The following is a 13958-nucleotide window of genomic DNA, read 5'->3' on the forward strand; positions in this document are numbered from 1 at the left end:
GGAAAGAAGACAGACTAGTGGGTCTGTACCAGAGTGCAACAACAGTCTCATGGTAGTGGCTGACCAGAAGAAGCAAGATTATTCTAAGGCCCAAGAGAAAGGTGGGGAGAAATCTAAAGAAAGAGACTACTGAAGGTCCTCAAAAATCTTTCTCTGGGGGTAGGTCCCATTTCTCTTCCTACTCTAACAAGAAACCTTGGTGCTATTTGTGTAAGGAAAAAAGTAAAAGGGCAAAGGATGCCAATTGCTCTAAGTCTAGCACCAATACTGCTACTATTCCTCCTAAACCTCCTAATGCCCCTAGCAACAGCACTGGTAGTAGTAGGGCCCCAAGAGTTTAGCTGTGTTAACCTTGTGTACTAAAGTGGGTTCTGGCCTAGTCAGGACACCCACTCAGGCTGTTTTAGTCTGTGATGGGGGCACTGAGCTTGCCACCCTTATTGTAAGTCCCACTAACTTGGGCAAATACAGACAACAGCCTCTCACCAATAGTCGGGAAGCTGTGGCATACAGGTACACAGGGGTCAGTGTCACTATGGTGACAGAAAAACGTGTGTCTACTGAGCAGATTCTACTTGGACTGATTTACCAAGTGACCAATGCTAATAATACCAGGACAAATCATTCCATGGCAGATGTCAATCTCAGCTGGGGAGGGGTAACTGGCCCAAAGAGAGTTGTGGCATCCCCTGACCTACCTGTGGACTATCTGCTGGGCAATCATTTGGAAACTTCAGCCTGGTCTGAAGTGGAGTTCAGGACTCATGCAGAAATGATGGGAATTTCAGCCAGTGTCTTTGCTGTCACTAGGGCTGAGGCCAAGAAGTTAGGCACTCAGGGAGCCCTGGGTCCTGAAGAAATTGACCAGCCAGCTCCCAAGAGAAGGAGCAAGAAACATAAAGATGTATCCTCCTCTCAGACTTACAATGAGGATCAGCCTCCTCAGGGAGATGATCTCAGTACTTGTGAAGGAACTATACCTGAGGAGCTTGGGCCTGACAAAGCAGAACAACTAGGGTCAGGGGTCCTTCAAGGGAAGACTTCAGTCTGGAGCAAAAGGCCTGCCCCTCTCTTGAACAACTCAGACATCAAACTGCTGCTGAGGAAGCAGGACATTTCAGTAGGTCTCACAGGACTTATCAGGAAGAAAGTTCCTGTTTTCTGAAAGTAGAGACCACAAGCCTGGTGCCACCAGGAGGTTGGTCATACCTAAGAAGTTCAGGGGTTTCTTATTGACCCTGGCACACGACATTCCCCTTGCAGATCATCTTGGGTAAAGCAAGACTTGGTGCAGGCTTGCCCTTTACTTTCATTGGCCCCACATGTCTGAGGACACCAAGGAGTTTTTTCAGTCCTGTGTCACCTGCCAAGCCAGTGGTAAGTCAGGTGGCACAACAAAGGCCCCCTTAATCCCACTGCCAGTGGTTAGGGTTCCCTTTGAGAGGGTAGGGATACACATTGCAGGTCCCTTAAATCCTCCAACAGCATCTGGACATAGTTTTATCTTAGTGGTGGTGGACCATGCTACTAGATATCCAGAGGCTATTCCCCTTAGGACCACTAAAGCTCCTGTAGTGGCCAGGGCTCTCCTGGGAATCTTTTTCAGAGTTGGTTTCCCCAAGGAGGTCTTGTCAGACAGAAGAACTAACTTCTTGTCTAGCTACATCACTGCTATGTTGAAAGAATGAGGTATAAACTATAAGTTTTCCACACCCTACCATCCACCAGGCAATGGGGTTGTTGAAAGGTTCAACAAGACCCTCAAAGGTATGATCATGGGACTCCTAGAAAAGCTGATGTGAAAATGGGATGTCTTACTACGTTGCCTACTCTTTCCCTACAGAGAGGTTCCTCAGAAGGGGTGGGCTACAGCCCATTTGAACTTCTGTTTGGGCCTGCATTCTCACATGGCTGAGCATATGAAGGCACCAGAAAAACCCTTGAGGCCAGCCAGTAGCTTCAGAAAGCTTGACATGACCAAAAGGCTGTACTTACTGTTTACCAACCAGGACAGAAAGAGTGGGCATTGGGGCCTGTGGCTCCAGCAGCTCTCTATGACAAGTGGAGTGGCCCCAAGTTGACCTAGGTACTCCAAGAAGTCCCCACAGGGTACTTCATGTGATTCGCCCAAAACCTTTTGTTAACAGGGCTGACAGGAGCTTGCTCATGGCCACTGATGAGGGACTGGAGGAAGAGAGTGATCCTCTCCATAATCTCCTCTCTCAGGACCCTGTTGATGGATCAGTTGAAGGAGTAGCCTTGGCAGACAGCCTCACTGATTGTAGACAGGTTCTCAGTTTTCTGGTCTCTTTTCTATGACACCCAGTCAAACTACCTGATGTACCCATGAAGTGGACACAGGCAACAGCATGCCTGTGAAGACTAAAAGAATACAGACAGCCTGGCCATGTCAGAGACTTCATCAGGACAGAGGTCCAAAAGATGCAGAGTTGGGAGTCATTGAGTCTTCAGATAGCCCTTGGGCTAGGCTTGTAGTTCCTGTACCAAACTCTCACAGCTAGGATGGTAAGAAAGAGATTCGTTTTTGTGTTGACTATAGAGGCCTCAATGCAGTCACTAGGGCTAATGCCCATCCAATGCCAAGGGCAAATGAACTGATTGATACTTTGCCCCCTGCCAAATATCTCAGTACATTTGACCTGACTGCTGGTTATTTGCAAATCAGACTCAATGAGGATGCCAAACTATATTGGATTTAAGTCCTGACTTCCATCCTTTGTAAAGCTCTCTGATATCCTTCGGGATCTTGTTTGCGCTATATAAAACTTTATAAATAAATAAAATAAATATTGTGATGATTTTTGGTTTACAAAATGCACCTTCCACATTTCAGAAGCTGGTGAATTATGTCTTAACAGGTCTGGAAGCTTATAGTGCAGCATATCTAGAATTTAGCTATCAGAAGGCATTTGATAACCTGAATGTAAGCAATGTGTTCTGCTCCAATTCTGCAAAGTCTAGACTACTCCAAAAAAATTCACTGTCCATACAGATGCTTCTGAGATAGGGATAGGTGCAGTATTGTCACAGCTTAATGCAGAGGGCCAGGATCAACCAGTAGCTTTTATAAGCAGAAAGTTGACCCCCAGGGAGAAGCGTTGATCAGCTTCTGAAAGAGAAGCCTTTGCTGTGGTCTGGACCTTGAAGAAGTTGAGGCCATACCTGTTTGGCACTCACTTCATTGTTCAGACAGACCATAAGCCCCTCTCATGGCTTAAACAGATGAAGAGTGAAAAACCCAAACTTTTGAGGTGGTCCATTTCCCTACAGGGGATGGACTTTTCAGTGGAACATAGACCTGAGAGTAACCATCTCAACAAAGATGGACTGTCCAGATATTTCCACTAAGAAAATGAAGCCTCAAATGGGCAAGGTTAGCCTCATCCTTACGTTTGGGGTGGAAGGGTGTAGGAAAGAAGGAACTGCTTTTATGGTTACCCCCACATTTCCACATTTTGCCTGGGATCACTGTGTTTCAACTGTAGTGTGCTGGGATCCTACTAATCAGGATGCCAGTAACTGTGCTCTCTGTCCCAAATTGGCTCCGCTAAATACTTTGGTACATCCACAATTGGATACTGGTGTACCCTTATAAGTCACTAGTATATGCCACTAAGGTACCCAGGGCATAGGTACACCAGAGGCTCCAATGGGCTGCAGCAAGTATTTTGCCACTGTGGGAGTCCACTGAAACTTGACTACAGGCCTGCCATTGCAGCCTGTGTGAGATGGTGCTGGCACCTCTCACAACAGCTATAAGTTCCTTATATCTGAGGTCACTGCACTTAAAAATGATGTCACCCCTATGGTAGGCAGGGTGCTCGGTTACAAATTTTAGAGTGCCCCTGCAGGAGCAGGACACCCTTACAGACCGCTGAGTCGATTCTCCGGGCTTTGTAGGATCGACCAGCCATTTTAAGGAATATAGTGGACATCAGTTATTATGAGATGTCTAACTAAATAAATGCTGCACTGGACCTGGTCATGTTTTGTATCAAACGTGTTGGAATCATACCCTAACGCTGAATGTAGTGCTAGAAGAATGATCCCAAGTACTGGGGAGCTCCTTAGATGACCCCCTGTACTCCAAGTAACAGCCATTCAGGGTCTGCCAGCAACATAGTGCTGTTGTCCACAGACACAATTCTGCACTCCTGCTGCTGAGCTGAGCTTGAGCAAGGGACGGTAGAACAATAGGTTTCCTGTGCCCACCTCCCAGACTGGACTGATTGTATTGGGCTGGGGTGGGGGCACTTGCCAGTGGCACCAGGCTGCTTTGAAGGGCCAAATGTGTGCCTACCTTGCATACTTCTGTTTGAGACAGTTCAGGAACCCCTGGTCTCCACTCTGGCACAAAACTGGACAAAGAAAAGGGGAGTATCCTCCCCTCTGTCCAGCCCCATCTCTAGGAGGGACCCCTGAGTCGTTCCAATCCTTTCCCTAGAGTTCTTAAGGGCTCTCCCGTGGGTAGGTCCTCAGATTCTTCGTGGAACAAGACTCACCTCTGAAACCAAGATACTCTTCTACCGTTTGGACACTTGGACTTCGTCGGACTTTGACTGGACCCGAGACAGCATCAAGGAAGGCTCCTGCTGTTCCTGGTCTTGCTGTTCTTCAAGTCTTCTGCGTCGTCTGTGTTTGTGCATCACAAAAGTTCTCCAGAAGGCCTGTGGGCATCAAGGACATCCGAAGTAATCTCCCTTGGCGTGCAGGAGTCCCTCCCCTGCATCTGCAGGCACCGCAACAAAGCTGACCGGTTCGCTGCTCCTGACGTCCAACGGACTTCACGCGGCCCAGCAACACAGGTGGTGGCTCTACAGCCCCTAGAGACCTGGCCTGTCTTCTCTGCAATTTTGAGGACAGTATAGCTCATCGAAGCCGCTGGGACCAAACTCATGTGCAGTGCGGTGAATTGCTTTTGCCAAGGCTTATTAGCTCTGCACTCCAGAGATATTTGGGCTACAAGACGATTCACCGTCTAGCACCTCATCCCTCAAAGATCAGCATCCTCACTGAATGCTCTGCACCGCAGGGCTCCATCTTTTGTGAGCTGTGTGAGGTCCTCCTGCGACTCCTGTGCCTTCGGCATGTGGGTCCTCTCGAGGGTCTTACTTTGCTTCAGTGGGCTCCCCTGCTGGTGCAGGGCCTGCTCTGACTCTCCTGCACTTGGTGAGTCGCTTGGATCTTACTGGTCCCAATGTTTGCATCTTTTTGCTTTCCACGCCATTTGCGGCTACCAAGGCTTGTTGGTCCTCCCGCTAGACACCGACCACCTGAAAACCGACACCCAATATGGGACAGCTCGTGCATGACTCCTGGTCTTCTTCAGCATCTCCTGGTCCTTGCAGCTGCGTCAACACGGTCACCGTCTTCACTCTTGCATTCCACTTTCTTCGCATATGGTTTGGTCTTCCCCTGGACACCAGTGTATATTTGTGCTACTTAACTAATTATTTTGAAGGATTCTTGTGTGTATTGTTGATATATCTGGGTAGGAAATATACCAGTGTGTTAGTGATTGTGTTGCATAATAAATAGCCGTATTTTTATAAACACTGTGTGGTTCTTTTTCATCTAATCTACACTGTTGATTAAATGTGGTAAAACAAGCTGCTCTACACTCCTTCAAGATAAGCCTTAAGGCTCCTCTCCACAGCTACCACTTTGAGAGCTTTATATGGTTATCAAAGACCACTAAAATCACCATACGGGTTGCCTGTATTGCTGCAAGGTGCATCACTCCTGAGAATGTGCACCATATCCTAAGCCAGCCTACCACAACCGCCAAAACCAGTTCTCTAATACACTTCTCCCTACAGGGCATAAGTCCTAAAAAAAAGAAGTGGGGCACTAACCAAGTTAGGCAGTATGTAAGTGACATCACTGCGCTTGACATCGCACATGACCTCACAGGAAATAATATCACAAAAAAATCACATCAGATTCCAAGACCTCGCATTTGTTAAGCAGGTCTATCATGAGTACATTCGAGCGCATTACAATATTTAACAAATTAGAGTTTGCGTCGAAGTTGTACCAAAAAGCGATGCGGCCCGATGCAAGAACTAGGCCTCCACTTATACATTTATTTATTAAAGCTCTGCCAGAAAGAAATTGGCAACAAGGAGTAACATGGCTGTATATCTGTTCTGCTTATTTGGTTAGAAAGTCTGCATTTAAAAAAATCTCATGGGATTAAGGCACCTGGTGCAGTGATCTTTATGTACCAAGTAAATCTCAGGAAATAATTATAATAACGGTAAGATAACTCTGGAGGTGAATGTTCTTTCTGGATAGACAGTTGTTTTGTCTAGTCCCAGTTTTGAATCAATGTAGCATAGAGGGTTAATATGGCTCACGCAAAGCACACCATGTGATATACAGATGACGTATTTTTCTTTTATGGGTTTTTGATTTTAACACAGAGATCCTTTATTTACTTGCAGTTCATGAATTGTAATCCTTATAATATAGCACAGCGAATTATAAAGGAAAGGACATGTGACTCCTAAACCTTGTAACCCTCACTATCTTATGTAACACATCCTGTAAATTGATTTACACACATATGGTTTATTGTGAATGTATAATGTGTATGTGTGATTTAAAGCGCTCCAACATCCTGGATTGTGTTGGGTAGCGTTATAAAACAAATAAGACAAAATAGTGGTATTTAAATAGTTATTTGTGTAAATATTAGAACAGACCAATGCATCTGACACAACATAATGCAAGATAGCTTAGACTATGTTTGATGCTAATTGTTCTCATGTTCCAGGGCAAGGTTCAACTGATCAAAATAAACATTCCAACAAAACAGTAGGCTTTGAGTGGCTGAATTGCGCAGAGTGAAACAGTCAAATGAGGTAGGGTCCGGGCTGAGGAGGGGCAGTATGCAGTTAGCCAGGGCCGGCTTTAGGGTGGTGCGACCGGTGCCACTGCACTGGGAACCAAGCTCAGGTGTCGTCATTTGCCTCTCACCAAAATGCATTTGCTGTCCTCTTCCATTTCCACATTGTGAAAATCGAAGATGGACAAAGGCGCTCACGTGGTTGTGGATGGATGTACACTGGCAATAAGTATGACCCTCTGAGGATGCCTTATCTGTCGCTGCACATGCAGCAAACGCTGCTGCTGGGCCCGAGTCCACCACTGTACCAGTGCTTGTGCTGTGCAACAACAGCTAGTCTTAGCAGCCGTGCACACTCAGACTTCTGACAACAAGCCCGAGGGCCCTCGCAGGAGCAACCCTAAGATACAGGAGAGGAACAGCACTGGCCTTCACTCGAGTGTCCATCACAGGAAATTGAGGCAAAGCACTGTGGCTGAAAACAAAGCTCCTGTCTTTTGGTATGTACAAGCCTTCCTTGTCTCGCCGTTTTTCATGCCTTTATGTTTTATTGTGAACAGTCTGCTTGTCAATGTTTTTACTTTACAGCCTGCCCCCTTCAAACTGCTGTCCTGATCCATACTGTCTTACTTTACAGAGGTGGACAGTCTGCCTGTGCCTATTTACACTGCTCTCCTGCTACCAGAGGCCTATCAGTGTGTCATGTACCCCAGTGCAAGAAAGAAAATGGGCCCTTCAGGCCAGTGGGTCCCAACGACCCCTGTGTGCTGTGCACAGTTTGCCCTCATCTCTCTTTACACTACTCTTCTGGTGTACAGCCTACTTGTGTGTCTAAACTGCTATCCCTTATATGCAGTCTATTTTTGACCCTCTTTTCACTGCTGTGGCTTGTCTTCATTTAGACTGCTGCTCTGGTGTGTACAGTCTGCCCCATACCAGCTTTCCGCTTCTGCCATGGTGAGTACAGTCGGGTATGGACTTTTTTTAATGCCGCTTTCCATGCATATACAGTCTGCCATCTGATGAATTCAAGTGGCCAGGATACCAGATGTGGCCTAACGCATAGAGCTTCTGAATTTGCAGCTGGACACTCAGGTTAAAGTCCTGGCGTTGGCTCACTATGCTGTGACTCTGGGCAAAGCATTTAATTTCCCCATACCTGGAAAAAACATGAATCTGACATTGTGTACTATAATCTAGTGTTCACATGATGCACTGCGATCCCCTTCGGCCAAGTTTGCGCAATATGAAAACTACAAAAGTGGGTAAAATGGGTGAACACCCTGAGACATGCCTGAGTGTCCAGACTTTCCCTCGCAAACCAGGACCTCTGTCTTTCAAACTAGGCTTTCTAGCCACCAGTACCAGGCCTGCCACCCAGGCGTTGTCTAAGCAGGCAGACTGTTAGGCTATTAGGCAAAATGTTACTGCTAAGTAATTATAGCAACCAAACATATCCTCCCACTCAAGAAGTCACTCTCCATTCATATCATCTCTGGGCATCTGTGCTCCTTTTCTTTGTGAAGGTCTGATACACAAGGGCCTAACCTGCTAATACTTTGTCTTCATGTCTTATAGAGCATCAGATGTCATTTCATTCTAGAAGTCTCATTGGTTTAAGCAACGTGCACTAGCTGTGCTGAACGTAGGCTTGCACCTGTCACTGTGTGTGCCGCACAATGCCTTGCAGCAGTGTGCACCTATTGTATTCTGGGCACCTCTTTTTATTCCTTTACTTTGTGTGCCTCTATTCCAAATACCTTTCTTGTTTTCAGGAATGCAGTAAATAGCACATTTTACATCTCATGTGCTCAGAGCGCTGTACATCTGAGCCCCTTAAGAAGCATTACACCAGCAATGTTTCCCACATAACTCAAAATAAAAAAGTTTGTTGGAGCGCCCAACAAGATGGTCGTACTGGGCGCCACCAACTCTAAAGCCGGCCCTGCAGCCAGCAATAAACAAACTACCTCTCTTCCTTTGTGCTGGGAGTGCAGACTGCAGGCAGTGGTGGCGGCGAGGGCGAGGTGTGAAAACCTTCCTGTAGCTTTTGCAGCACAACAAAAGGGAAGGTCACAGGTCAAGTACAGGGCCATTAGCATGTCAAAGCACTCCTGCTTTGACATACCAATGAACCTGCCACAGACAGAAGAGAGAGGGGAAATTCTTTTGTCGCCTCGTCACCCCACCCTTGTCCCCCACATCTCCCCCACTACAAAATCTGGGGGGGATATGTCCCCCGCGTCCCCCACTTTAGTTTGCGCCCCATGAGCAATGGGGCGCAAACTAAAGTACAATGTCCTGATCCAGTTCAGAGCGCAGTGGGTTATGGGTGTGGCCTCTCTGGCCGGCACGGACAGGAGGATTTTGGAGGGGAGAACACGTATAAGTATATATTTTTTGTTTCAGTTTTATAGAGCGTGAACTGGACCTGAAGGCATTGGAGCGCTTTATATGAGCACCAGTTACATTACACAAAGACACATTAATTTTTAGGAGGCATGGGGAGGTAAAGTGATCTGCCAGAATCACAGGATGTAGAGATGACACTGAGACTCAAACCTGGTTCTATAGTTCCAAAGTCAGCAGCTCTGGCCTTATGCACATCCTTGGCAAATGGTGCACTATAAGCCTATTAAAACACTGGTCGAAACATGTTATGATTTAATGATTATTTTCAAAAAGGCATTTTGGAGTACTGAAGTAGTAACACTCCTGGACCACTCAATGCAGGGTATCCATAATCAATGATTTTGCGGCTCGGGAACGGGGGACAACAGAACAATGTTGTTGGAAAACAAGGCAGTATCTGTGAGGCCTGCACAAATAACATGTCACATTTGTCCTTCACTGGGAACCAAACACCCTATTGTAGCGCTTGACTCTCAGAGGGTAGCGTTGCAGAGCAGTCTAAGGCTTACTCAAGGGATGTGGGGTGGGCTAGTAATCGCCATTACAGGTACACAGAAATAACATTCAATTATTGATTGTTCAGTCTGAACATTTGCTTTATAAAAGTAAGAGTACATTTATTAAACACACACACTTCTTAATACTATGCCCCAATTTACAAATATACATAAGCTGTTGGAATTACTTTGTGACATTGCATAACATCTCCACCCCTCTCGCTGGGGGGGTGAGGTCTAGTACTATACTCCCATGTATGCACATCATCTTGCCCCCAAATGCAGTGGGTTGACACAACCTGGAGTGAGGGCCTTGCCAGCTGGCACCATCCCAGTGGTGACCCACCCCATCATCTCAGCAAGCATTAAAAATAAGTACACCTGTCTTGGTGACACATAACCCTGACTGCGCATCTCATACTGACCATACAGTATACACCTCTTCATCTTATTGGCTAGCAGTTGGGGTTGTTCTTCACCTAACGCAGTAGCAAGAATACATGTTTGGGATTCACTTTCATTTAGGCACTCAGCATAGCGTATAACAGTTGTAATGCATTGCAATTAAAGCCCCTAAAAGGCATCACAGTTAAAAATCACAGGATTAAGCATATACAGCCAGACACCCTAGCAGGAATGTCCAGCAACATAACCCCACTTTGCTTATGACTTCACGTTACATATGTGACTCTCAGTCACTCAATAGAAATAACCCCAGTAATTCACTTCTTGTGCAATTACCCCTCTTCATATCCAGGGGATGCCCTACTCCACACATCCCCAACTCAGCCCTCCAGAGCTTGTTGCAGTCCCTAACGCACCCCCAACTGAAGAACAAAAGTTCCAGCCATAGAATGCTGATGACACTTGGCTGAGCCACTGAGGTATTATTTCTTTCCAATCCCCCAGAAACTTAGGGAGGGACTTTCCATTTTTGTGCTGGGGCAGTCTGTGTTGCTCCTGCAGCTCCCCCTGCACCTTGGCACTCACTTGGTGGTGACCCCGTTCTCCTGGAGCCACCACACATGGAACACAGCATGTATTCATGCAGGCCTGTCCAGGCGCTGCAAAGCATTATGGGGTGCTTCTTCCCGGTTCCATGAATATTGTAACAGCGGCTCCCCTGCTGCTTGGGGAGAGCCGCACTGCTCCGCTGTTAGCCTCACGCCACTTCCTCATGCTGTTGGGGAGGCCTGGTCCCACCCGGATCCCCATTCCAGGTGAGCCTTGTGCGGCTCGGGGAGCCCTCCCCCGGCCGCTCCTCTCCTCTCTTCTTCCATTTCGGGATCCCGGTCCCACCCGGGCAACGAGCATGGCGTTATCATTGGTGGACAGCGCGGGGAGCTCACTCCGGCTGCCCCCGCCAGCTCCTCGTCTAGCCAGCACGGTCGCTTGCTGCCGCGGGAGCCAGCACCTCAGTTCTGGTCGGCCCGCTCCCCGAGGTCCGGCCAGACCTCTGGGAGTGCAACGGCACTCCCCCCGCATTCCTTCACTTCGTGGCGCGGAGATGTGGTTCTGGGCCCCGCGCCATCTTCACCAGGAGCGTGCCGACTAAGCTTTGGGGATTCGGGGCACGGAGTTAGGATCCCCGGGCACCTCCGGGACACCTTCACGGGGAGCGAGACAGCACTTCCCGACTTTGCTTCTGGGCTTCGGAGCCCAGAGTTGGTATCCCGGGCCCCAAAGACATCCTTGCGGGTGGGCGCAACGGTGCTCCCTAACCTCTGTTGTCACCAGGGTGGGCTCCTGGCACGCCGGTTGACTTTCCTCTTCGCGGGAAGCAACGGCGCTCCCCCTCCTTCAGCATGGCCCGACGTTGGAATCCCAGGCCCCTCACACTATCCCCATGGGGGGTGCAATGGCGCTCCCCCATCTCCAAATTCGGCAGGGGCCAGGGTGGGCCCCTGGCACCCCACAGGGGCATTTTTCAGGGGGAGCGAAATGACACTCCCCAACTTATCTTCTGCTGGGGGCACCCCCCGGGGGCATATCCTGGACCGGCGGCAGAGCCTCACGCGCTTTGTCAGCGGTCGGCCAGAGGTCACAGGTCTCCTACCTTCTGGCGGGCCTTGCTCAGCCCCCAGGGGACAGATCTTCACGATTTTGCCTCTTCTTGGTCCTGGCGGCGCACCCCAGCCACTGGGAGCACTTTCCTTTGCCATCCTGGTCTCACGGAGGGTGGATTCAGCAGGGAGCTGTCATCACTGGCTCCCTGTGCCAGCCTTTCACCTGGCTCTCCTCCTGGGCCTCTCTTCTCTTTGTGTAGAAGCCCAGGCTTCTGGTCACTTGTCCTGTTCTCCCCCTGTGGCACACGTCTAGAGGTTCTTCCTTCCATCTGCCCATGGTGCCAGGCTCCAGCACCAGTCATCCTCAGCAGACCACACCCTTCGCCCTTGGAATGCTTATCGTGAAGGACTAGGCCTCTGATGCTACAGCTTGGGGAGATAGGTCATTAATCCAGCCTGGCAGGGTCAGCCCCTTCCAGGTTTTGGTTACGAGCTGACTCAGAGAAATATGACATTTCTGGATGACCCAAAAGTAGTACAAATATGACTTGGCACTTGGCAGTGGACTAGTGCGTGTTTGGAATTTGAAGGCCCTAGGAAAGTGAAACTATCCCATGTGGTCCCCATCCTCATCGGGGAATAAGGAAGTGGTCTTTCAGTGAAAATATTAAAGCACACTTATTTCCCCTTCTATGTTTCTTCTCATTGTATAAAGCCTATTCCATGTCACCACCCAGCTCTGCATAAGTCCTGCCATACCATTCACTGTGTAGATGCTCCTGGGCTGCCCACACCAGGAATCTCCCTTGCACAGCCCTTACACTTGTGCACCTGCATGTACCCACATGTCTGCATGTAACGAGCCCGGTGCCCCTTTTTCAGGCTGCAGTGCAGCGGCCTAATCTCACCAGGGGGACACCGGTGAAATCCCCATGCAGTCTGTTTCATCATGAGTTCACTGTGGGTGAGTCCCAACTTATGTGGCTCTCCCACAGTAAAAGCTGAATAATTAGTGTTCAAAAAGCAAAAAATCCGGGCGACTCAGCTGGTCAGAAACACCTTCTAACAAATGTATACCAAAGGAGCCTGCTGGCCGATCAATTTACTAGGAATTTATCAATTACATAATCACTAACCCACTATATTCTAACAAACAGAATTAAATCCAGGCCACAAACCCCCTACCGTTCATCCATTCATGCCAGTCACTCATAACACATAATCCAGATTCTAATCATTAATCCCCGGAAGTTCTCACAGAGACACAGAGAGGATACCGAGCTTCCTTCTTCCATCAATGTGTTTAGACCAGGGAAAACACACATGGTCAAAGTACATTTTGGTGGTCTCAATAATTTGTAACCACCTTCCTCAGGACCTCTTCTTTAGTGTCCTTCATATCGGCATAAATACAAGGGGTGCGTGTAGATGTCACTTAGAACGGTTGCTTCACTGTTTCTTATCTCCAAAATACTTAATCAACACAGCCTTAGAAATGGAGTATCTAGCTCTCTGTTGTGCTCCAATAGTAAATCCTGCATGCATATCAAAGTTTACCCCATCACACCTTTGCAGGACATACGTGGATGTCCTCTGTTGTGCTTCTCAAATGACATTGCTGTAAGGGTAGGTGAAATGTGTCTTCACCTGTATGTCCACTAACAGGTAAACACCTTCAAAACGCTGGCCTCCTTCACCGCAATCATCCTTTGTCACGGCTAGTAGTGTACCTGTTCATACTTTTACATACTCTTCCAGGCCTTTGTGAATTGGGCTCGGAGCATCTCAATGGGAATTAAGGTAGATAAGAACCATTTATTCCAAATTCCGCGTCCACACTTCTCAGAGCAAGATGCAATGGCAGCAACAGGTCATTTCCAAGTCAAAGAAATACAGAATTTCATGGCAAAGTTGCCCAATGGCAAAGCCTGTGGGAGGGTGAGATCCCGTCTGGATTTTATAAAAACTTTTCAAAATCTCTTTCTCCAATCAACACCTTAAAGCAAGTACATTTGTGACTGTCAAATCACCCCCATTGTTAGTTTACAAGAGGTGCATTGTAAGCGAGGAAAAAAGGAAAAACAGACACAAGGTCTGACTGACAGCCAGAAAACAAAAAGAGAGGCTGGTCACAACTATGAATTCACAGAAGATGGAAACAATCACGCTATA

The 13958-nt window shown here is 47.9% G+C and overlaps 1 pseudogene; it reads left to right on the forward strand.

The window, feature by feature from the left end:
• Positions 1-772: 772 nt before the first annotated feature.
• Positions 773-13958, forward strand: part of LOC147709441 (pyruvate dehydrogenase (acetyl-transferring) kinase isozyme 2, mitochondrial pseudogene) — a 34420-nt pseudogene continuing 21234 nt past the window's right edge.

Source organism: Lissotriton vulgaris, chromosome 6, assembly GCF_964263255.1.
Source record: "Lissotriton vulgaris chromosome 6, aLisVul1.2, whole genome shotgun sequence".
NCBI lineage: Eukaryota > Metazoa > Chordata > Amphibia > Caudata > Salamandridae > Lissotriton > Lissotriton vulgaris.